The sequence below is a fragment of the Oryctolagus cuniculus genome, chromosome 9 (genome assembly GCF_964237555.1).
Source record: "Oryctolagus cuniculus chromosome 9, mOryCun1.1, whole genome shotgun sequence".
Taxonomy (NCBI): Eukaryota; Metazoa; Chordata; class Mammalia; order Lagomorpha; family Leporidae; genus Oryctolagus; species Oryctolagus cuniculus.
In genome coordinates, this window is record NC_091440.1 from 114,369,469 (window position 1) to 114,395,777 (window position 26,309).

At 38.8% G+C, this 26,309-nt stretch overlaps 1 long non-coding RNA gene across 1 annotated transcript in view; it reads left to right on the top strand.

Annotated features, from left to right (window-relative positions):
- Nucleotides 1-17,996, top strand: part of LOC103348973 (uncharacterized) — a 145,806-nt gene extending 127,810 nt beyond the window's left edge. Inside the window, exons 7-8 of the long non-coding RNA XR_011379008.1 lie at nucleotides 14,051-14,138; nucleotides 17,172-17,996. This is a non-coding gene — a long non-coding RNA (uncharacterized lncRNA). The remainder of the gene's footprint in view (nucleotides 1-14,050; nucleotides 14,139-17,171) is intronic.
- The last annotated feature ends 8,313 nt before the right edge of the window (nucleotides 17,997-26,309 follow it).

The window sequence follows — 26,309 nt, forward strand, 5'->3', positions numbered from 1 at the left end:
TGCAATTTCTTGTGTTTTTTTCTCCTTCAACTTCAAAGTGCTGTGCTTGCCTATCTTGTTACTCTTTAAAATACATTATTTATTTATTTGAGAAGGAGAAATTCAGAGAAAGTTCTTGTTTGCTGGTTCACTCCTCAGATACCTGCAATGGCCTGAGCTGAACCAGGCCAAAGCTGGAAACCAAGAACCCAATCCAGGTCTCCCTAGTGGGTGGCAGACACTCAATTACTTGTGCCTCACTGCTGCCTTGCAGGGTGTGTATTAGACGGAAACGGGAGTCGGGAGTCAGAATCAGGAACTGGACCAACGCATCCAATAAGCAATGTGGGCATTTTAACTGTTAAGCTAAATACCCATCCATTGACTATATTCTTGCCAGTTTGACCCATTCTGTGTCATATTTCAACCGGTTTCAACTCTCCAACTGGAATTTACTTTACATATTTAAGCTGTGTTGCATTTAAAGGCTTATTCCATTTTGTGAGGCTTTATTTCCAAGTAGAAGAGATACCTGCTTTGTATGCCAGTCTTGTCCTGAAATGGTGGTGCTTATTTGTCTCTAGCCCTCTGTAGTTGTTACCTCAAAGACTTGAAGGGAATTAAGTCAGAGTAGTTTTTACCAGAGCCGGTAGCTATTTGCATTGAAATCTTCCCAGCAGTATGCGTACACTTAGTAGGTTCTCTTTCTCTCTCTTTCTCTATCTCTCTCTCTCATTGATTGTGAATACCATCATTATCTATTCATATTGCTGTTTCAAAAGATAAAACTATACAGAGAAAAATCAGTACATCTATCTTTGTGCTTCTTTTAAAATAAAAGCATACTTACAGTAGATCACAAGTGTACAAAAATCCATTACATATTTTCTTTTAACTGAATCTTGTTGTGACATGTAAACTGCCTATTTATGTTAATAGCAGCCATTTAGGAGAAAATTTTCAAAGCACTGCATTATAATTAGATTGGACATAGTTCACATACTGTAAGGAAATGGGTTCCTTTCCCAAAAGGTGTACATTAGAACAGAATGGGTGCCTACAAACTGTCTCTTAAGGAATTCTTATTAAGTAAACCATACACACAGTGTGGCAAAGATATTGTCAGCACACAGTGCAGAAAAATAATGCAACATGTTCTTTTTTTGGTTCATTTACTGCCATATGTTACTTGAGTAATGGAAAACTCTTTGGTATATATGAGGCAGAAGTGGATATTGCCTGAAAACCCTAGTCAATAATGAAGCCTCATTTTTTGTGTGTCCAGAATGACTGCTAAGTGTTCAGTTATGAAACATCTCCAGATTATTAGGAAATTTTGCTTGATCTGTCCCATAAAAGGACTAGAGGAGGGCTTTGGTTTCCCTTCTTCATTACCCAGTTTCTATGTAATGAAAATTCTTCCAAATTTGGAAATGCCTAATAACTATGCAGTTCTGATAGTACTAAATTAATTAATATTTAAACATTTTTATCTCCAGAAGAGAATGCTATTAAAGAATTATTGGTTGCCCAAATACTCATATTTATCATTACTTTACATGATATCAAACAGAACTGTGAATTAAATATTAATTTAAATTATTCTAAAATGTATCAAAAATTCTATTAATTATCTAAATTATTCTAGGTTATGGAAGAATCTGGAGTACAAATAATAAACTTTATCAATATTTAAACAGAAGTGAATTAAATAACTTATTTAATATTACTGAGAAGCAATGTCTACAGCTCAAATCTGAGCAAATAAAAACTACATTTTACTGTTTATTTTAAATGATTGTGGAAGACAAACTGTTTCTAAGGTACAAAAATAATTAGAAACACAGACAATTAAAGCAAATATTTTGTGACTAAGACCTCCTAACTTTTCATTAGGGTTTTTTTTTTCAATGCTTATTTATTTCTTTGCACTACTTGAAAAACTGAGTGACAGAGAGAAAGAGAAAGTGTGAGAAATGTTTTATAGGCTGATTCACTCCCCAACTCCCCATCACAACATCCAGGGCTGGGCCCAGCTGAAACCAAGAGCTGGAACTTCATCCAGATCTCCCATGTGAGTTACAGGAGCCCTGGAGCCATCATTGGCTCCCTCCCAGGACGCATCAGCAGGAAGTTGGATTGGAAGCAGAGAAGCCAGAACTCCAGCCAGTACTCTGACATGAGTTATAGTCGACTTAAGTGGTGGCTTAATATCCTATACCACATAGCCACATCTCTATCAGGTTTTGAAGAGTTTTTATGCTAAGACCATAGAATCATAGGCTCACTCCACTGAGGTAGCAAATTTTCAGGTATCTAGACTGACTCCAGATAAAAATAGAAATTCATAGTTCTTAATCCATTTCAAAATTATCTGTTCAAGTGCCTAATGAATAAATAGGCATAATTTTGTGGTATTATACTCTGTTTCAATTTACCTCAAAATTTTTTTCTATGGTAAGCTTTAACTAAAAAATTTGTATAATTACCATTCTTTGAGGTGGTATCTTTCTATTCTGTATAGTGTTTTTAATAGCCCAAAATATAAGGTAAAGTAAGCATTTAGAACATAGCCTTTATGGTCCTGTATGACTAAAAACAATGGTTGATAAATTCAAAAGGGAAAAAAAGAACAAAGTCACATTGGCACTTTGCTAATGCTAAATTTTCATTAGGTGTCCTAAAGTAATGGAACCAAAATACTGCTGCTATTGAGTGTTGGGTGGGACTTGTGGAAGGAAAGTTTCTCGCCCTATGGCTTCTTAATATTTTTGGGTAAACCAGATAAACACTGTAGCCCCAAGTGCTCTATTATAAAAGTTGTGTGGTACCCACAGAACCACAGTCCAGCAATATGAGTGTAAGGTCATCCAAATCTTTACTTTGAGCTCTCAAATATCATGAAAGGAAATCTTGCTCAAGATGAATGGTTACACTTAACATTGATTTTTCCTATTTCTCTTGCTTAACCACCATTCCACATCCCTTAATGCATTGCAATCTCTCTTTCTCTATCTCCAAACTTTTAGCTCCTCACCATAAATTTCCTGCAAGGAGGGCCTTTTTACTATTCTATTTCCTTCAAATTTGCTTTATGTTTTTGTTCTGGTTAATTTTTACCTTTACTGAAGCAAGTTGCCCAGGATTTTATCTGGTTCTTCTTCATCAGATACCACAAGATGGCTGATTAGGCTAGAGTGAGGAGTGTGGGACACTGGTAGGGAGAAGTTAAAATGTTAGAATGTCCCTAATAGGTAAGTGAATCTAAAGTTGCTCTAGGTATTCATCCATTCATATTTTTTGCCATTATGATAACAACTTCAATTATCTTCCACTTTGGTGTTGTTCTGTGAATCATAAATAGATGTAGTCTCTGAATAATCTCCACAAATCTGCTTATAATTTATGTTTAAATCCCAATTCCCACATAATCTGTAAAAATAGCTCATTCACTCTGCCTTTACTTTCTAACAACCTTCTTCTTCTTCTTCTTCTTCTTCTTCTTCTTCTTCTTCTTCTTCTTCTTCTTCTTCTTCTTCCTCTTCCTCTTCCTCCTCCTCCTCCTCCTCCTCCTCCTCTCCTTCTTCTACTCCTCCTCTTCCTCTTCTCCTCCTCCTCCTTATTCCTCTCCTCCTCCTCCTCCTCCTTATTCCTCTCCTCCTCCTCCTCCTCCTTATTCCTCTCCTTCTCCTCCTCCTCCTCCTCCTTATTCCTCTCCTTCTCCTCCTCCTCCTCCTTCTCCTTCTTCTTCTAAATTCCAGTGAAGAGGCCAGCATTGTACAGCAGTGGGTTAAGCCTCTGTTTATCATGCTGGCATCCTATATCTGAGTGCCCATTGAATCCCAGATGCTGCAGTTCTGATCCAGCTTCCTGCTGATGCATTTAGGAAAGCAGTGGATGATGGCTCAAATACTTGGGCCCCTGTCACCAAGGTGGGTGACTCAGATGGAATTCCAGGCTCCTGGCTTCAGCCTGTCGCAGCCCTGGATGCTGGCAGGAATTAGAGAGTCAAACAGCTGATGGGAGATTCTCTCTCTCTCCCTCTATCATTCTGTTTTTTCAAATAAATAAGTAAATCTTTAGAAAAACAAACATTAAAAACAAAACACTGAAGCATGGCTTTCATGCCTATTACAGATTATCAGTCGCCAAATATTCAATGGCTTCTTCTCAGACCTTATTATAATTAATTTCTCTGAAGCTTTGCATTCCTTCTTAGAGCTTTGCTGGTTCCATTCCCCCAAACTATTTTGTATTTACTTTCCCCATGACTTTGTTTCTTAGCTCACCTCTATTTTCTTGCTGTGCACACATTCTAGGAAGTTGTTTCCACCACTCTGTGGATGACTCCCGAATCTCAAATTCCAGGTTGCTTTTTTATATGCATTTCCTAAGAGTCCGTTTGCAAATCTAATGAAAGGCATCAACACTATCCCCAAGAAGAAGAAAAAGTGCACCAGTTCAATAAGCAAATAGCATCTCAGTCTTTATGGACTCCCCAAGAACCCTCCAGATACCTGCTACAGAGCTGCAGATTTAACTGCTTACTAACAGGTCTCACTGGAGCTTCCTTAGACTGCTGAAGCTTATTAGGTCCTTAGCCTTCCCTATGGATTTCTCTACTCTATCAAAACTATTGCAAGTTCCTCCAGATTTCACTCTCACCTTTTGACATCACTACCCAAGGGATTATTCAATCTAAAAAACTGTCACGCAATTCAGTGTCCCACTTTCCTGCGCAAGATAAAACAATGGGTCACCAAGTCCTGACCATCTGTAGAATCACTTCCTTTTCATCTATTATACCCACCATTATATTCATTGAGGCTCTCCTCATATGTTTTCCTGGAATATTAACTTTTCCTCCTACATTTCACTCTAGACTCCATCACTATAATTCATCTATGTATTGCCAACAACTCTAAGGAGCTGTCTTTCTAAAATAGACCTCATCTGATTCCATGCTTAAAGGTATTTCCTGACTTTTCCTCAACCTTAAAAGCCCCTAGCATTCAGACAATGAATATAAATCAGTGAAACAGTAAGTAGTTGGGAAACAGCCCAGAGATGTGGGGATCATAGGAAGAGCTGCCCCTCAGTTCTGGCCATTTGTGGCCAGGTGGATATACAGATCCAATATTGTGAAATATTTCAGTTCAAGAGAAGGCAAAATTGGATGTATAAAAGTAAAGCTTCTTGTCGCTCCCCCTCTTCATGGAGGAACGACACAGGACCCTGCGCTGTTCTTTCGTCTGCTCGGCCCTCCCCGGGTTTGCTGCTGGTTCTTCCCGGGTTGGCTACTGTCCCTTCCACCTCCGTGGAAGGGCAGTTCCCCCTGGCCACATTCCCCACTTCCGCAGGGGAGCGGCACACCGCCGGCCGGCTCTCTCGGGGGCTGCACAGGTGTTCCCCTTAGATGTTCCCCTTAGATGTTCCTGGTGCATGCCGTCTCTCTCCTCCTTTATAGTCCTCCTCTGCCAATCCCAACTCGGCTGCCCACACGCCGAGTACGCTGCTCTCCTCCAATCAGGAGCAAGTCCTACAGTTTATTGGTTGAACTGGAGGCAGCTGTGCAGAAGCTGTTTACTTCTCTCCCAGCGCCATATTGTGGGAGAGCAGATGCATAGAATAAGTCTTAATTCCAGTAACTTAGTCTAGTCCGGATTGCTCCCCACACTTCTCTACTTGAATAACTAGTTCTGATTATTTGAAGTACGATGTTGGAAAACCTGTCAAGAGCTATAAAGGGTTTGATATTTTATCCTACTGAAAAGCCAACAGATTGACTTGCTACAGTTTCAGGGGTGTTAGCAGATGTCATGTAAGCTAAAGGACTTTATTGCTCATGGTAATAGCCATAGCCAGCATCCGCATGTACCCTGTTTCCTGAGCTCAGTTCTTGCAGAGTGACATGAAGAGGGCCAAGGATACCTTTGCAAATAGTGGGTTGTGTTATATGGCAATAACCCTGAACATTTTATGGTGGGAAGCAAGTTTGCTTGAATTCTGCTCCAGTTGGAGACCCTAACTCTCCCTCCCAAGTTCACTGATGGTAAAAACACTCATGTAAAGAGGGTGTGGAACAGCAAAAGCACTCAGAATCTCCACTTGCATGATGTACAGAAGAGAAGAGACAGAAGAGACCCATGGAGAACTGACTCTGTAAGTCACATCCCTTACCTGTGAGATGTGACTTTGTTAACTAGAACCATCCAACTATAACCTATAGGCTGGTTAGTTTATTTAAGTCAAATTTTATTATTCATGGATCATTTATATTATCCATGGACTTGCACTATCATAACAAGGTGAACAGAGATGAACAGTGGCAATAGAGGCTACAGTTAAAAAATTTATTGTCAGACCCTTTAGGAAAAATGGCCACTCTATGTTGACTATGAGTAGAGGGGATAATGTATTGACTTTATTTTCTAAAATACTCTAATCAAACACTAGGATCAATAATTAATTAATTAATTCAATAAATATATTTGGAACAGTTACTATATTTGAGACAGAGGACAAGATGCTGACATTGCTGAAACAAAGAAACATCTGGGGCAGCTGTTTGGCCTGGCAGTTAAGAACATGGCTAGGACATCTCACATTGGAGTGTCTGAATTCAAGTCCCAGCTCTGCTCCCAATTCCAACTTCCTGCTAATCTGCATCCTGGGAGACAGAATGTGATGGTTAAAGCAGTTGAGTCCCTGATGCTCATGTGGGAGAGCTGGATTGATTTCCTGGCATCTGGCTTCATTTTGGCCCAAGCCCAGCTGTTGTTGTCATTTGGAGAGTGAACCAGCATGTGGGAGCTCTGTCTGCTTGCCTGCCTCCTAAATTAAATAATTAATTCTAAAACAGTGATACTTACTTTCCATAGGCTCCTAGTCCATTAGAGAATGCAAACAACAGAATAATAAAAGGAACATAGCACAGACTTTCCTGCAGTGGATGGAACCATGTAGATTTACATAGGTACATAGAAGAAACACCAAGACAGCCTGGGAAGTCAATGAGAATTCTTGAAGGACAGAGCCCTCCAAGATGATGGTGCTCCACAGATGCAGAAAGAGGAGAGAGCATTCCTTTTACAGAGTGTACAAAACTTTGAAATTTGAGAAAGAAAACAGCATGGATGGGGCCAGCGCTGTGGCGCAGCAAGTTAACACCCTGGCCTGAAGTGCTGGCATCCCATATGGGCTCTGGTTCGAGACCCGGCTGCTCCACTTCCTATCCAGCTCTCTGCTGTGATCTGGGAAAGCACTAGAAGATGGCCCAGGTTCTTGGGCCCCTGCACCCACGTGGGAGACCCAGAGGAAGCTCCTGGCTCCTGGCTTTGGCCATTGCAGCCAATTGGAGAGTGAACTATCAGGCAGAAGAGCTCTCTCTCTCTCTGCCTGTCTCCTCTCTGTGTAACTCTGACTTTCAAATAAATAAATAAATAAATCTTTTAAAAAATGTCTCTTTAAAAAAAAAAAACCCTGCATGGAGCCAAGGTTTTTGTGGAAGAAAAACCCCAGATACAAGGAAATACAGTGTGTGTGTTGTGGTGAGAAGTAGGTAAACGAGGAGAGGCGAGTTTATGAAAGGCTTTCAATGTTTTGCTGGGGAGTTGGTCCAGAAACAATGAGAGTCTTTGAGTCAAGAGCTGTGTGGTGTTGTGTGGAAAGGAGTGAAACTGAAGGTGCAAGGTGTACTGATTCAGATCTAAAATAATCAGAGCCAGAAGGAAGCAGGAGGAAATGAGGAGCAACCAGGAAGGATAAGGGGACTCAGGATTACACACTCACACTTCTCCACACACTGTATGCTCCAGCCATGACTAATCATTTGCCTTTCCTTGAATTCTGCATGTTTTTCTTATACAAGCACAGATGCATGTATATCTGTATTTTTCAGCAGAGTGGGGGTGATGCAAGCTCTTTACATACTTGGAATTTCAGTCTCCCCCAGGTTATAAACATCCTATGGGCAGTCCCCATGCCCTGATCATCATCACATTCCCCTTACAAACTACTTGGTACTTGATACGGCCTTAGTACTTAGTTGGTGAATGAATGAATGAATGAATGATCAGTCACATAGATGCAATTATACCTTCTCTCCTACTCATTATTATAGGTCAGCTCAAAAAAGAACTCTCCTTTAAGAAGCAGAATTTTCCAACTCTGTTCTGCAACTTTCATCAGAGTACAGTGCTACTCTAGCAGGTTGCATGATTATATTAAATCAAATTAAACAGCTTCTGTCTCTGTCAGACCCAGGAGAATTTTAGAACACAGAGAGGGAATCTTACAGTATGTCCTATATCTAGTGCCTGGCCCAGTACCTGACAGATACGACATAGTCATTGACTGAAAAATGTTATTAAAATAAACATGTATTTACACTTTACCAGATCCAGTGATGACTTATGAATCCATCATCTTTCTAAACATTTCACACTGACGATTCATCATTAGATCTGGTAATCCAATCCAGGATTTGATTTTCAGTTTTGATGTATCTTTAGCCTGACAAAAGTTCCATTGCAGGGCTATTTTGAGCTGGTCACAGATTCATGAATTCTCTGCCCAATCAAATGAGTACACACTTAATATTGTGGAAATTTCAGATGAATCGAACATCCTAATGATGGATTAAAAATCATAGGCAACAAAGGAGAATAAAAGCTGTTGCTAGCTTGAGTTGTAATTTTAGAGGCCCTATTTTAGCTTACCATCTGCAAAATTAGAATGATATTGTTTGTCCCAAGAGTAATATATGTTTGGGGGGTATTTGGGACTTCACAGTATTCGTTGCCAGCAATGGTTTGAAGATGCTTGATGCCACTGCTGTGTGCTTTCTTCCCCTCTGAGAGCACTCCATTTGCCTCATTAACCATAGGACTTGAATTAATATGAATTATTGAAGCTATTTTTTGTTGTCTGCTTTTTAAAACCCATTTGGCTAACCATCACTGTTCCTTTCACAGGAAATGTTCATTAACCCTTTAGCATGATAGTTTAGAATAAGAAAACAACATTTTTCAATGCCTTGAAACAGTGTTCATAACAGAGGGTAGCATAGTGAATCACGATGATCCTGCTTTCCAGTACCATGTGGAAGAATGCAGAACTGCGAATAGACAAGCCATTGAGTGCCTCTATTTCTTTTTTTCTTTTCTTTTTTTTCGACAGGCAGAGTTAGACAGTGAGAGAGAGAGAGAGAGAGAGAGAGAGAGAAAGGTCTTCCTTTTCCGTTGGTTCACCCCCCAACCCCCAAAAGGCCACTACGGCCAGCACTGCACCGATCCGAAGCCAGGAGCCAGGTGCTTCCTCCTGGTCTCCCATGGGGTGCCAGGGCCCAAGCACTTGGGCCATCCTCCACTGCCTTCCTGGGCCACAACAGAGAGCTGGACTGGAAGAGGAGCAACCGGGACAGAATCCTGCACCCTAACCGGGACTAGAACCCGGGGTGCCGGCGCTGCAGGCGGAGGATTAGCCAAGTGAGCCACGGAGCCGGCCCTGTATTTCTTTTAATTTGCCTTTTTTTCTTCTTTTATCCACTTCTACCATTTGAACATCCTTATTATCTACTGTTACCACACTCGTGATATGACCATCAGTCTTAGAATTCATGGTGTTGACAATTAAACATAAAACAGAACATGATTTTAGACATTCAGCCATAAAGAAAGTTTAGTAAACTTTGCAGTTTATTCCATAGTGTAGCTCTGAACATTCACAAGTATGAAACTTAAGACCACCTGTAGGTCTTAAGATAGATGTGTAAACTGAGGGTATCCCGATTGACAATTATAGTCAAGATCCCTAAGTCCAGAATGAATAAAACAAAGAGAGGGTGGTATTAACATACTGAATTTTTTATTTTAAAGATTTATTTTTTGAAAGGCAGAGTTACAGAGAGACAGGCAGAGAGAGAAAGAGAGATTTCCATCTGTTGGTTCACTCCCCAAATGGCCACAATGGCTGGAACTGGGCCAATCTGAAGCCAGGAGCCAGGAGTTTCTTCCAGGTTTCCCATATGGGTTCAGGGGCCCAAGGATTTGGACCATCTTCTGCTGCTTTCCCAGGCACTTTAGCAGGGAGCTGGATAGGAAATGGAGCAGCAGCAGGGATTTTAACTGCTGCCCAAATGGGATGCTGTCACTGCAGACGGTGGCTTTACCTGCTGTGCCACGGCGCCGGTCCCAATGTACTGACTCTTAAAAAAAAAAAAAAGATTTATTTATTTGAAAATCAGCGTTACACAGAGAGAAAAGGAGAAGCAGAGAGAGAGAGAGAGAGAGAGAGAGAGAGGGAGGGAGAGAGAGGTCTTCCATGCACTGGTTTACTCCCTAATTGGCCACAATGGCTGGAGCTGCACTGATTTGAAGCCAGGAGCCAGGAGCTTCCTGCGGGTCTTCCCACATGGGTGCAGGAGCCCAAGGACTTGTGCCATCTTGTACTGCTTTCCCAGGCTAACACAGAGAGCTAGATTGAAGTGGAGCAGCGGGGACCTGAACCAGCGCCCACATGGGATACCAGCACTGCAGGCAGCGGCTTTATTCGCTACACCACAGCACCAGCCCGAACATACTGACTCTGAAATATCTTTATTCATGTCTAAAAGTGCTATCACTACACACCTGTTCATAGGAGCATATAGTCTTCTGCAGTCAGCTGTATTGACTATTTCTTGTAGGTGGTTGAAATAATCTTTCAGGCCAGCGCCACGGCTCACTAGGCTAATCCTCCACCTACGGTGCCAGCACTCTGGGTTCTAGTCCCGGTTGGGGTGCCGGATTCTGTCCCGGTTGCCCCTCTTCCAATCCAGCTCTCTACTGTGGCCTGGGGAAGGAAGTGGAGGATGGCCCAAGTGCTTGGGCCCTGCACCCACATAGGAGACCAGGAGGAAGCACCTGGCTCCTGGCTTCGGATCGGCGCAGGCGCAGGTGCAGGCGCCGGCAGTAGCAACCATTTTGGGGGTGAACCAACGGAAAAGGAAGACCTTTCTCTCTGTCTCTCTCACTATCTGACTCTGCCTGTCAAAAAAAAGAAAAAAAGAAAAAAGAAAAAAGAAAAAAAAGGAAATAATCTTTCAGGAAGCCAGAGTCACTTCTCCAGGTTACACGGTCTCTCTTCAAAATTCTCAACTTGGATGGTAGTGTTTAGCAGCTTTGTGTCCAAACTTGGTCATAAGGGGACAATATAAAGAAATGAATCCATACTCTGTAAGAATGCTTATCTGCCTCAACTTCTAGACCAGCTAATACACTTGTCTTGAGCCTCAATTTCCTCAGCTATATCAGGTGATTTTTTAAAGGATTTATTTATCTATTTGAAAGCCAGAGTTACACAGAGAGAGGAGAGGAAGAGGGAAAGGGGGAGGAGGAGGGGGAGGGGGGGAGGGAGGAGAGAGAGGGAGAGAGAGAGAGAGGTCTTCCATCTGATGGTTCACTCCCCAATTGGCCGCAACTGCTGGAGCTGTGCCAATCCGAAGCCGGGAGCCAGGAGCTTCTTTCGAGTCTCTCATGTGAGTGCAGGGGCCCAAGGACTTGGGCCATCTTCTACTGCTTTCCTAGGCCACAGCAGAGAGCTGGATAGGAAGTGGAGCAGCTGGGACTTGAACCGGCGTCCATATGGGATGCCGGCGTTTCAGGCCAGAGCATTAACCCACTGTGCCACAGTGCCAGCCCCTAGCAGGTGAATTTTTGTGGAAATTAAATAGGATGTTCCATGTAAATGGGTTAGAGCAACATTGTCACAAAAGTCTTTAATAAAAGTTAGTATTTTCCTTCAAGAATTTTAAGGAAGTTCAAGTACTCCTGGCTTCTTGCTGACTTCCAGAGCAGATAAAGGCTGTCAACTTGCAAAGGGTTGCACTCAGTCTTGCAGGATTTCTTACTTTATTCTGCAGGTGGGATGGGAGCTCTGCCTTTACTTAAACCTCGAAGAGAGGCAGCAGAGGGAGTAGGAGTGAGGGAAGGAAGAAGAAAGGAACAAAGAGGAAGGGCGAGAAGGCAGACTGGTGGAAAGTGATATCTCCTGCTAATAATCTTTAATAGTCTATTGTGAAGACAGCATTCACCATACAGTAATTAGCAAACTGTTTTAAAATTTGTACAAAAATAGTTACAGATGAAACAGAAATCTATGTTTTAACACATTGCAATATTGTGTCATGTTTATCTTTATTTCAGTTGATTCAACAGTTGGTGTTGCCACCCATCACCTTATCAGTATGCAAAACTTGGCTTTCTATTTTGAATTTGTATTTTTGAAATGTATATTAAATACTTCCCTCTGAATACCATACATTTCTCATGTAATATTTTAATGATATTTTTCTGAATCCTGAAACTATAGCTTTTTTCCTATAATACTTTATAATCATTTTTTGTCCTACTACATGAAAACAATCAAAATTATACTGCAGCTGAAGATAAAGTAAATCTTGGATACTTCTTTCTGGTTCTAAAGATGACTTAGTCAAGAAAGTTAATGACTCATATTTGACTGCAAGATAATTTAGAAAAGAGAAGCAAAAGCAATTGTTATTACTTTTTGTAAAATCATGACTATTTAATGATATTTATAAGCTCTTTTGTAATGGAGAATTCTATCCTAAAGAAAACCATAGCATGAACTGTGAGGCCAAAAAGTAGACCATTTGTTCTTAGCTTTGAGTAAATAAATAATAAAAGTCTAATAGGGAAAAAGGTTCCTTGTTTTATTTTACAAATGTCATGTTTATATAGCAGCTCTTGGATATAAATTTATAACCTAAGTTGTATGATATAAAAATTGCTTCCAAATTTTTATTTTTTAAACAGTTATAACAGTCAAACTGAAAGGATTAGACTATGTTAAAATGGGCACTGAGAAGACATTTTTCCGGTTCTTCCTGGTGGTCATTGATGTAATTAACTGCCAGCAGCAAAGTTAGATATATATTCCATGGCCTTGAATTGGAGTCCAACTAACTGGCCCCTATGGGGCTAATGCCCATGACTTTAGCTTTTTTTTATTGTACTTAATAGTACAGAAACATAGATTTAATTTGGCTCCTAAAGAATTAGAGCTTTTCCATACAATCTCCTCTTTAATACCTATGCTGATTTCCTCCCCCCACACTGCCTTTTTTTCTTAGCTTTCAAGAAGTAAAATTTGGCAAAAATTGTGTGTTGATTCCAAGAGCTTTTTGAAGAAAAACATACTAGCAATCTCTTTTTTTCCTTCTCTCTAGTTACAAAATATCAGAGATACTAAAGGGAAAAATGGAAATGTCATAGCATTCCTAGAGGACATTGTTCTTTATGCTTGCTCCCTTTAGGCTAAGAAAGGAGGTGCTATTTCTTCTCTCTGGCTCTTAAAAAAGTGAAGAAATGCACAGAATAGATCAAGAGAACATTCTATGTTTTTCGGTCTTATTAATGTGCTCTTCCCACCACTACCAGGCCCTCTCTTCATTTCTTTTCCCTCTCCTTCCCTCACTAGCAACAATTTCCTGGGGATACAAAGACTGATAGTGCAAACAGGGTCACATTTGGAGACAGTTTGGTGATATATGTTAATAACCACGCTGGACTAGCTAGGATCACCAGTTTTCTTCCTCTTGTTATCTGTTCTCTATGAACTGCAGCCTCTAGGGCAAGACATATTTAACCTGCAATGATACACTACCCAGGAGCCAAGCAGTATTCATGCCACTCTGAATTTTTATTTAGAAACAATTAAAGCTACTTATATTTCATGAATTTGCTTGAGTTACAGGTCAATGCCTATTTTTTTAAAGGCAGAAAAATCTACAACTTTATTAGCAGGCAGCTAAAATAAGGACTATAATTTTAGAATATGAGTTCTTTTCCCCTTGAGTGCATTTATACACTCTGTGAGGTATACGCATATATGTGGTAAAGGATGTGGGGTATGGATGGTGGGAAGAGTTCATGATGGATTTTAATGTAGTGACTATAAGATGTTCTAGTAAGCATTTTTCAGAAGATAATCTTGTCTCCGGAGAAGAGTCAGCATCTGTCCCACATGGTTGTGCCTAGGTTTGATTCTTGGCTCTGCTTCCTTGCAGTGCAGATCCTGGGAGGCAGTGGCTACGACTCAGTAATTAGGATCCTACGTCCTATGTGGGAGACCGAGATTGATTTCCCAGCTCCCAGGTTTGACTCTGGCTCAGCATTGGCTGTTGTGGGTATATGGGATGGGAGCTCTGTCTGTCTGTCTCTCTCTTTCTCCCCTTCAGATAAATAAAAAATAAATCAAACATTTCTGACAATCATAATTCTGACATTCTGCTGTTAGAAAACAGCAATGTTGTCATTTAGTACCAATGGAATTTTCTTCCATTGAATTTTGATTCACTGTAGAACCTGTTACCAATAAGAAAACATAAAATGACTTTCAAATTGTAAAGTGTTTATAAATCCAAATTATTTTCCACTCTAAAATTGTTATCTTTATCCTTAAAAATAAGTGCTTGTTTATGCAGTAATTCCATTGGTGCCTAAAAGTATGAAATCCTTGTATAGATATCACAAGATATATTGGAAAATCAACTCAAATCAGAGTCCTGGATATAGACTGAGATAAACAGAAGCCATGCCCAGTGTTGCAGGCTTTCTCAGCAGGCTAATTTCTTATGTAAACAAAATAACCATTTGCCTGTGAGGACAATTTGCACACAGCATTAAGATACATTAGCTCTGTGCTTTCGTTAGGTGGTTTTCATATAAATGAGTAGAAATTCATCTGTGTTATTTTAAAGATGTCATAACAAAATAACATATTAGGGAATAAGGAAACAGTGCTCTCCTGGGACTTGAAGGATGGCCTTTCAGCCAGGGTTCACCAGGAGATGGAGCGCAGTAGCAGGATATGTCCCTTGCCATCTCCAGGGACCTCAGAACACCTGTTTGTGACTCGTTTGCTCTTCCCTGCAGTGATCAATGATTCCAGTTCTGCATAGTTACTTGCCTCAGTGACATTATCATTGTTTCATTTGTAACAAAATACTTCAGAAAGTTCATGGACAAATAGAATTAAAGGATAAGCATCTTTAAATGCAAACATTTTGAAGTCCCCACATCACATTTTTCATAATATGCATTTTACATGAAATTTTATGCACTATTGTATGCATTAATTTCAAATTTCTTACACCAAAATAAATATTTTAATTACATTTACAAGAGCTTTTTGAAGTATCCTTGTATAGATGTATAGCTACATGATAAATAAATAGATGTCTATGTATAAAGGTACATGTATCTTAATCTTCTACCTACTAAAACTTTTTGCTTCACCATCTTACCCAGTTTTTGCTCTCTCATAACTTCATGAACTGTTATGGAATTCTGCCTTAACTTATTTTCTTTTTGAGCTCTATTTAACTACTCACTCTGGTTCTCTCCACATTTACCACCATAAATTCCTGAAAGAGTATTTTGTTTGCTCACTTACCAGCAGTTCCTAACCAGAGTTGAGTAGCGTGATTTTGTCTGTTCTTGCTTATTAAGTCTACATTGCATTCATTGTCTCTGAGGCGTCAAATGTAGGCCAGAATATTTCATGTGGAAGAGTCAAATGTGTATCTTACATCTCATTTCAAATAAGTCTCCCTTTAACCCATCATGTTTCCTGAGTGATTCTTTCCATTAAGTTATCTAGAAGTAACACATCAAGCCATTATTAACTCCACAACCCCAACTCAAATAAATTGATTATGTCAAGAACATTGGTTATGCAATAACTTGGCAAGGCCCATTGGTAGCTTTTTATGAAAAATATATTCAATTGGATATTAACACTCCTTTTGCCATGAACTGAGTGTCAAAAACTAGGCAAGTGGTCTAATCCTTTAGTCTCTTAGCTCTGCATCTGTATCTTTGGAAGATGAAATATGCAATTCACAAAGGGGTTTCCAGTCTGAAAGTCTTTATGTCTACATCATGAAGAATGAGGCCAGAGTAAATCTGCAACATGGGGGTGGGTTTTTGGCCTAGCAAATAAGATGGTGGTTAAGACACTTGTCTTGCATATCGGAGTACATGGATTCAATACCTATCTTTGGCTTCTGACTCCAGTTACCCAGTAATGCAGACCATAGGAGACAGCAGGTAGGGCTCAAGTAATTGGGTTCCTGAAACCTCTATGGGAGACCCAGATTGAGTTCCTGGCTCCTGTTTTCAACTGTAGGCCAGCTCTGGCCACTACTGATATTTGGGAATTGAACCACCTAATAGGAGCTTTCTCTTTTGCGCTCTCTCTCTCTCTCTCAGGTATGTTCGAATCTATCTCTCTGCCTCTCAAATAAGTAAGTAAATAAGTAGAGAAAAAATATGGAACATGGTGAAGACAATAGGCCTAGAGAAGTATCTCAAGTGATAAAAGATCAGAATGAGGGCATTGCTTCTTTAAAGGAAGAAATAACATGAGTACTGGCTTCTAAGAGCTGATGTACACTTGTGGCTCTAGGACATGTCTGGATTAAGCAGGCGTCTCTGTAATCTGTATAATAACATAGCTGAGGTGCAGTAGAGACAGTAGAACTCTAAGAGAAATACATTTCACAGGAGGGAAAGAAGTTAACATGTGGACTATTCCCAAGATGCCTTAACTTTCCCTTAGTAACTATGCCTACTCTTTGACAGTAAGGACTTTCAACATTCATTTAATAGACTTTTTAAAATTTATCTCTACATTTGCCTTACTCTGATTGCTGTCAGATTTCAGTGGCTACAGTAAACTGAAACCCTAATAATCTAGACATGAATGAAATTAGGATTATGCCAAAATATCAATATGTTACTCAAAATGGATATGCTAAATTATTGGAAGGAAGCAAAATCCCACCCATTCCAGCAAACTTCACAATCTTCTGCTAGAATATATGAAATTCAGTGAAAAACTATTTCCCTTGGAAGGCAGGAAGCATAAACAATGGGGAAAAATGCCAATGGAGAGCATAATAGGCAAACATAGTGCTCATGTGAGCACTGTCCCAGGGGACAGAGTTTTAGCCAAAGGTCTTCCATTATTGCAGATTCATGCAGCAAAGAGACTCTGGGGATTTTGTACTCTCTGATAATTTCATATTAAATATTAGTGTATGGACATTGTAGTTGTATTCAGGTCTCCTGGAGTACTGTGTGGTTTAGCCCTAACAGAGGTATTTTCATTTGATATGTTTAAAGAAATGGAGATTTGACTTTCAAGCCTGAGGACCAGACACTAAACAGTGATGAGTTCACCAAAAGAACGGATGCCACACGAAGGCCTTCAGCATGGAAAGATGAAACCAAACACAGACAACCTTCCAGGGTGACCACCCAGCATCCATGTGGCTTCAGATCTTTCCTGTGCTTGCATTTTTAAAACATATCCATCCACGTTTGCCTTTAGGGTAAAATCCAAACTTCTTACTGGGCTGTGATTTTCTTCCTTATGCACTTGCTACCTCCTGTTTTCTGAATCTGTCCTTCATTTATTTTATTTGAGCTACACTGCCCTCCTTTCTGTTCTGCGGACATGTCCAAGTTGCCTCTGCCTTGGAGCCTTTCCACTTAGTATTCCCTTTTCCTGAAAATTTCTTTTCCCAGTTCTTGCTCATCATTCAGACCTTAACTAAACATGACGAGAAGGCTTCTGTGATAAACCTACGTACCGTAGTTCCCCTGTCACGACTTCACTCTTATCTCATTTATTTAAAAAAAAAAAACCTTTATTGTAGTTAATATTATCCAAAATGGCTATTTTTTTCATTATCTATGCTTTGAAAAAAAATCTGTTTCCCTCACTAAAATACATATCTCATGAGAGCAATACTTGGTCTATCACATTCATTGCTATCATTAGCTCCCAGGAGACTCATTGAACAACATAGAACACACAGTCCATGTCCTTTAAATAAATTAGCAATATTCTCCCCTTATCCATGAAGAGTGTGTTCTAAGTCTCTAAAAGATGCGAAACTAGGATAATTCTAAATTCTATAGGTAATATATTTTTCCTATACATATATATGTACTTGTGATAAATTTAATTTATTAATTAGACACAATAAGATATTAACAATAATAACTATAATAAAATAGAGCAATTATAAAAATATAATGTAATAAAAGTTGTGTGAAAATGATCTTTCTCTCTCAACATTTTATTTTACTGTATTCACCCTACTCTTTGGGATGGCGTGAGATGATACAATGCCTATATGTGGAAATGTAGTGAGGTGATTAATGTGAACACTGCAATACAGTATTTGGCTATTACGTAAGAGATACTTGAACATGTACATACCATGACAGTTGATCTAACTGAGACAGCTAATAAGTAACTGATGGTCAAATAATATATACAGTATCAACAAAGGAATGAACGTTGTCTTGGGTGAGATGATGCTGGACAGCATGAAATTTCATCATGCTATTCAGAATAATGTGAAATTTAAAACATATGAATTGCTTATTTCTGGAATTTTCTATTTACAACTTTTGAACCACAGTTAACTGAAAGAGGAAAAAGAAATCACATATATGGAGGAAAATTGTGACAGATTTTTGGAAGTATACTCTGGTTGTTATCCCATAACCTTGGGTTTTATATCATCTTCCTTTTTATTTGTAGCTGCTAAGTAAAATCATACATATGTATGTATGGGATACCATGATACATGTATACAATGTATAATGTTCCTCAAATCAGGATAATCATATCTGTCTCCTCAAATATCATCATTTATTTATGATGAATGCATTCAAAATCTTTTATGCTAGCTTTAAGATACACACATACACACACATACACACACAGTACATTATCATTATCAATAGTCACCCTATAGTGCAATAGAACACCAGAATTTCTTTCGTCTATCTAATTATAACTTGATGCAGATTAATTAACCTTTCACCATTCCTCCTTCTCCTGTACTCTCCTTAGGCGCTGGTACCCAACATTCTACTCTAACTCTTATGAGATCAACTTTTTTAGATTATGTATATGAGTGAATCATGTGGTACTTGTCTGTCTGTGTCTGGTTTATTTCACTCAATATGATGACCTCCAGTTCCATCCATGTAGTTCCAAATGACAGGTTCTCATTCTTCTTTTATGGATGAATGGCATTCCACTTTATATCTGCTCCATATTTGACTTCTTCATTAATCAGTTGATGAAAACTTAGGTTGTTTCAGGGCTATTATGAATAGTGCTGTAACAACATGGGAATGGACATGTCTGTTCAACAGATTGATTTCAGTTCATTTACATATGTGCCAAGTAGTGGGATTTTTTGAGCATATAATAATTTTATCTTCAATTATTTGGGAAACTTCAATACTGTTTTCCGTAATGTCTCTACTTTCCCATCATCAGAGTAGAAGGATTACATTTTCTCCATATACTCACCAGCATTTTCTATGCTTTATCTTTTTAAAATAGTCATCCTAACTGGAATGAGGTGATATCTCATTGTGGTTTTGATTTTAATTTTCCTAATGATTAGTGATAATGAACATTTTTTTGTATCTCTTGTCCATTTGTATGGCTTTTTTTTTTTTAAAGGCAGAATGGACAGTGAGAGAGAGAGACAGAGAGAAAGGTCTTCCTTTGCCGTTGGTTCACCCTCCAATGGCCGCCACGGCCGGCGCACTGCGGCCGGCACATCGCGCTGATCCAATGGCAGGAGCCAGGTACTTATCCTGGTCTCCCATGGAGTGCAGGGCCTAAGTACTTGGGCTATCCTCCACTGCACTCCCTGGCCATAGCAGAGAGCTGGCCTGGAAGAGGGGCAACCGGGACAGAATCCAGCGCCCGGACCGGGACTAGAACCCGGTGTGCCGGCGCTGCAAGGCAGAGGATTAGCCTAGTGAGCCGCGGCGCCGGCCTGTATGGCTTCTTAAGAAAAATGTTTGTTTAGGTCTGTTGTCCATTTACTAATTGGGTTTTTTAAAAACCATATTCTGGTTATTACTCCCTTGTGAGGTGAACAGTTTGCAAATGTTTTCTGCCATTTTTTTCAGATTGTTCTTTCACATTGCTTATTGTTTGCTTTATACAAGCTTTTCAGTTTGATGAAATATCATTTGTCTGTTTTTGCCTTTGTTGCATGTGATTCTGGGGTTTAATACAAAATATCCTTAGCCATTAGAATGTCCTGAAGTATTTTCTCTGTGTTTTTTTCCAGTTGTTTCATAGTTTCAAGTCTAACATCTAGGTCTTTAATTTCTTTTGTGCTGATTTTTGTATCTGGTGAGTTGTGTCTAGTTTCATTCTTCTACATGTGAGCATCCATCTTGAATAGCACCATTTGATGAAAATACTGTCTTTTCTCCACTCTATGCCCTTAGACCTTTGTCAGAAATCATATTGCTGTGGCTTTCCTCTAATATTTATATTCTGTTTTGTTAGTCTGTGTGATTGGGTTTTTGTTTTAATATTTATTTGTTGTGACCTACTTGGAGGGCAGAAAGGGAGAGACAGACAGACAGAGAGAGACAGAGAGACTTTCTATCTACTGATTTCATTCCACAAATGCCCAGAATAGCTAGTCCTGGGCCAGACCAGAGCCAACAGCCTGGGACTCCACCCAGTTCTCCTTTGTGGGCCATCATTTTCAGCCTCTCAGGATTTGTTAGCAGGAAGCTAGGTCAGAGTCAGAGTAAGCAGGAGTCCAATTGGCACAGCAGAAGGGATACAGGTATTCCAAATGGTGGTTTAATCCATTGTGCCACAATTCCTACCCTCTACATGTCTATTTTTATGCCAGTATCATGTAGTTTTATTTGCTATAGCTTTGTAGTATCTTTTGGTTAAGGTAGTATAATAATACTTTGTTCTCTTTGTTTGAGATTGCTTTGTCTATTCAGGAATTTTTGTCATTTCGTACTAATTTTAGAATTGTTTTTTCTCGTTTTGTGAAGAATGTCGCTGACATTTTGATCGGAAATGCTCTGAATCTGTAGATTGCCTTTGGTACTATGGACATTTTAATGATATTGATTTTTCGATATGTGAACATGTGATGTCTTTCTATTTTTTGGTGCCCTCTTTGATTATTTTCATCAATGTTTTATAATTTTTGTCATAGAGATCTTTTTTCTCTTTGCTTAAAATTTTCCCTAGGTATTTGTTTTTAGCTATGAGAAACTGAATTGCTTTCTTGATTTACTTTTAAGCTAATTTGACATTGGTATATGGAAATGCCACTAGTTTTTGCATATTGATTTTTTATCATGCAACTTCACTGGATTTGACTAGTTCTGATTTTTTTTTTTTTGTGAAATCTTTGGGGCTTTCTATTTATAAGATTATTAAGTGTCCCATATCAAAGAGGACTCACTGGTTTTATTTTGGTCAGATGGTGAGCTTCCCATGGGGCTCAAAAATGACCTTGATTTTTTTCAGACAAAGTGATCTAAGTTCTGCTTCTCTCCAGAGCCTTAATCTAAACCAATAGACATGGAAGCATATTTCCTACTTGGAGGACCAAGGTTGTCAGGAAGACATGGCTAATTACAGAATACATGGATCTGAATAGCTACAGCTGCTGATAATGCCAGAACAAAACTAAAATAGGAATTCTTTCATATGCTTCTAGTTCAGTACATAAGTTGTAGGTAACCTACACAACATGACTCAGAACAAACTTTTCTAATTGTAACCTCACTTTGTATTTCATGTATTCAGGAGGCAGTGTCCCAGGGTGGAAAGATCTCAGGCTCTGGAATCAATAGAGCGGGTTTGCATTTAGCTTCATCACTTCCTGCGCAGGTGCACTTAGACAAGGCTTTCCATCATTTCTGAGTACCAATGTCCTTCTCTCACAAACTGGGAGTAGTAAACCACTCCAGAGCTGCCTGGAGGAGTATAGATTTTACACGTGGAACATCTGGCACATAATAGGCACTTACTGACTTGTAGCCACCATTATTGTTGAGATTTTACAACCTTTCTTGGTATTGTGCTTTAATATTCACTTACAGTTATCTGATTGCAAGTTATAGTCATCACTCCTAAGAACATTAATTGTGATATATCAGAAATATGACATCTTGAAAGAAGAAAATTATAAACTCATAGTCTGGTTGCTGTCCCAGTAGCTATTCTATTCTGTCATTAGTCTTTTTCTGCACTGTGTCTATCTTTTCTTCACTACCTCGTGCTTTTGCTAACACATAGACTCTATTTCCTTACAATTTCAGCTTACCTTAACTCTGTGTTTCCATCCTTCCATCTTTTCCACTGGATCCATCCTCTGCTTGAGTTCTGTGTTCATCTTCCATATCCTAAACTTCTGGTTTTTGCTTTGTTTCACTATTTAATGCTGGAAAGGGACTCAGATTGGTTTTACTCAAGTTTTATTACCAAGCTGCAGCCTCTTCAATAAATAGCGAGATATTAATTTTACCCACTTGAAATCAACATTTACATGTGTCAAAATGGGCAAATAACAGTAGTGTCTTGTGACATAACCAAATATATGGTTCATCTGGTGAGAGACTATTGCTATAGCCAAGAGTGAGGTGGTGTCATTTGGTATAAACAATGATAAAACAGAATGGTTAAACAGAAAAGACCAAAGGAAAAAAAAAGTTATATTCCAACACAATGAAGGAAGCCACACACACACACACACACACAGAGTTTGATAGATTTTTGACTACTTTACCTAGGATTTGATTCTGAATCTCTCAATACATTTAAATGCTGAACTCCATATCCTGCCATATTTCCATATCCTGCCATTTAGAACTTAGAGGTGACAGAGGTGGCCATTGTGATTGACTCTTTAGAAAAAAAATTTAACCATTTTTATTGCCTAATATTTTAGACCCAGAAGGGGTGCTTTATTTAGTAGAGCACTTTCCCTTTAGGGATGAGAAAGCAAAACCTCAGATAATTCTGATGGCATACATAGCAAATTAAGAGTTGAAAAACTAAATTAATGAAATAATGTCTTAAACTGGTTAACGTGTTTCAGAAAGAAGTCTGAGTGTGCAAAGATCAATACAAAGGTGATCATCTATCCAAAAAATCGGGATTGAAGATGATTTTTAATATAATAAGCGTTATAATTAAGGTATGCACAATGTCTAACTATGGAGTGGGAAAATTCAGGATATTTTTCTAGAAGAGCAGTTATCTGAATTGCAATTAGTGCAATTGAGTCAGGGTTGGTCAGGCAGTTGCGATTGTGAGGCATGCTACAGAATGACCAGAGGGTATAACATGTAAGTGTGTGATCTATGTGGAGAACAGGAGGAAGGCTGTGCCATAGGTTATCTGTAAGAAGTGTCCAAGTCTCTCCTCTTAATCTCCCTCCAGTTGTCTTTTCTCCCTCATCTCTACTATGTTCATCTGCTATGAATCTTACAAAAACTTTGCCTTCTATCTTTCTGAACCAAACAACACTGTAAAAAGGTTGCTTGTGAGAATGCAGAATGATGGAAGGAAACCATTGGAAATTTATCATAATGAAATCATGAGGCATACCTTGTCTGTTTCATTTGGAAGTGCCCAACAAAACTTGTCCCTTGGTCCCTATTCCTGAGAGTGCTGTCGTTTTCTTGATGAAGGTTGCTTTAAAGGGTATTCAAGTCTTCTCTGATTTTTGCAGTCTAGCCCAAGGTGCTGTCATTTTCCCACTTAATAAGCATACTTTCAATTTCTTCACCCAGTCATGATGCCAACAGGACACCACTCAATACATAGCTCTCCCCAGGATGACAGCAGGCCATTGATTACTCCTCTTTGGGTACTCCCCTTTAGCTGGTTGTGTGCCAGCATGGCTTGCATAGTGTATTCTTAATGCATCTGCTTTATTTTGCCTGTATGTGTGACTAAAGTTATAACAAATGATTCATGGGAGAAAAATCAGTAGACAATCTTGTCAGAGTAGTCGCACCACAAATAAAAATCCAGAAAGACCTATGCTGATTCCAAAAAATGCAATTATAAAAGTACAATATTTTGAACTTTCTACATAACAAACCCAAAAATGACCACTTATTGAAAGAGCAAGAAATTCACATAGGCATTTACATTTTCCACTTCCTCCTTTTTTATGGATTAAAAAATAAATCTTTGCCAAAAATAAGAACTTATTCATAGGCAGACAAGAAGTAAAGGCTGAATACTAAGCATTGCTTAAGGCAGTAAAGAGTTTGATTCAATATATTTTACCCTAATTTTAACTACAGAGTTCAGCATTTAAATGTATTGAGAGATTCAGAATCAAATCCTAGGTAAAGTTGTCAAAAATCTACCGAACTCGTGTGTGTGTGTGTGTGTGTGTGTGTGTGTGGTTTCTTTCATTGTATTGGAATATAACTTTTTTTTTTCTTTGGTCTTTTCTGTTTAACCATGAGAATTAATTTGCAAAGATTTAAATTTACATCAAAGTGAGAAGAGACAAAAAGAATTTATAGGCTGAGATTAGCACTCCAAAGAAAGGAAACTGAAAATATAGCAATAAGATACTACTCTTGGTAGGCTGTAAATGCTTCTCTGCTTTTAAAATTCCCTAACAAGGTGAGCGAAACCATTCCAAGAACACTATTGTCAAGAGACACCTTTGAACTGATCTATCCTGAAGAATAACCCCCAGAAAGGTAGAAAAAAAATAACTTTCATATGTTTGTGGCCACACAGTGCAGCTCCGACTTCTGAACATTTTTCCCCAATTATTTTTGTAAAGTATTGATCGCAATTTAATTTTGCAGTCCCAACATGAGAGGCGCTTCATGCTGAAATGTCTCACAGGAGATTGTAATCAGGGTCTAGCCTGAAGGTGAAGCGCTCGTACATAGGTTTTACTCTATTCCTCCACTCTTCATCAGCTCGGGGATTGGAGCAGAGGGCATTCTCAGGCAGATTAATTTTTGACGATGGGATCGATGGAAGATGTTTTTTCCTCCTGACATTGAGTCATCTAATTTGCTGTTTATCTTTGGCTTATTGAGTTTTGAGCATTGTTAAATCATACCTTTCAGCTGTTTAATTTCATATGTGAATTTTGCATTCCCCTCTTGTACTTTGGCATAACTCTGTTACCTAAAATGAGCAGGATGATGGGCCTTTTTTTGACACAGGGTTACTGCTTTCGAGTCTGTTAAGTACTCCAAGGTAATGTTACAGTACTTTCTAGCCTTTTTTCTTTGCTTGTGGCCATAGATCAGCTCACCTCTAGGGAAATCATTACTTGCCATCATTATTATCCCTAGCACCTTCATCTATTCTCCCTTGTTTCCTGACTCCATGACTTGATGAAGTGCCTAGATGTAGGAACACCTTATCTCAGGTCTCATAATTAACCCCTTCATAACCCAGGCTGAGGAGACAATTTTTTCTGTGATATTCTCCTTCTAGTTCAATATTTGGAATTCTTTATAGTAGTCATGCAGCTTTAGCAGTTTCAGCTCTATTTTTGCACTAAGATAGCAATGTTGTTAAGTGTTCTGATGATTATAAGGAAAATATATTCCACCTAGAGACACTTGAACTTTTATCACCTTTTCTTTAAGTCGAGCATATTTGAAGAAATATTTGCTTCATGTATACACCTGAACATTCCCCCAAATGGCAATAATGTGTTGAATGTTAACTATTCTATAGATTTTTGTAAGCATATCCATCATTATCAAGAAATTAATAAAATATGAAAAGGGTCATTTTTTGAAACACACAACCTTTCAAAATGGGCATGAAAACAAAATAAAAGCAAAGATAGAAACACAATATACTTCTGCATTTGAACTCAACATTAGAACAATCAGTAAATAGAAAGCATCCTGTTATATACTCCTAACCACTTATAGATGTGATTAAATAGAGAAATGTTACTATTATCATGAAAGGAGCCTGAGACCAACTGTTCTCAAATCAAATTGTGACTCTAATAAGTAGTTGAATTTCCTTGCAAAAACTCTAAGATTTCTTTGGCTCTCAGTTTTCTCAGCAGTCCAATTAGGGAGTTTAAAAGAAATGTTTTGTTTAAGTATGAAACATGTAGTTTGTGACATGATACTCTGTAGTGTTACATACTTATCCATCCCTATCTATCATCCAAGGTCTACCTCAAACTCTACGTCCTCCAATAAGCTTTTGTGTCAGTTGCTGCCTACAGTGGAATCATTAATGTAAAGTCAAAACCAATGACATGTGATTGTGTTTCATTAGTTCCAGTGATGCTTTCTGGTGCTTAAAAATTCATAACTATGTTATACTAACAACCTTTGTTTCCATTGTACATGATATTCCACTATCTCTTTAAATATTACTAATGGCTATTCCTTGAGGTTGCATTTCATTTTTACATCAAGCCCATATTT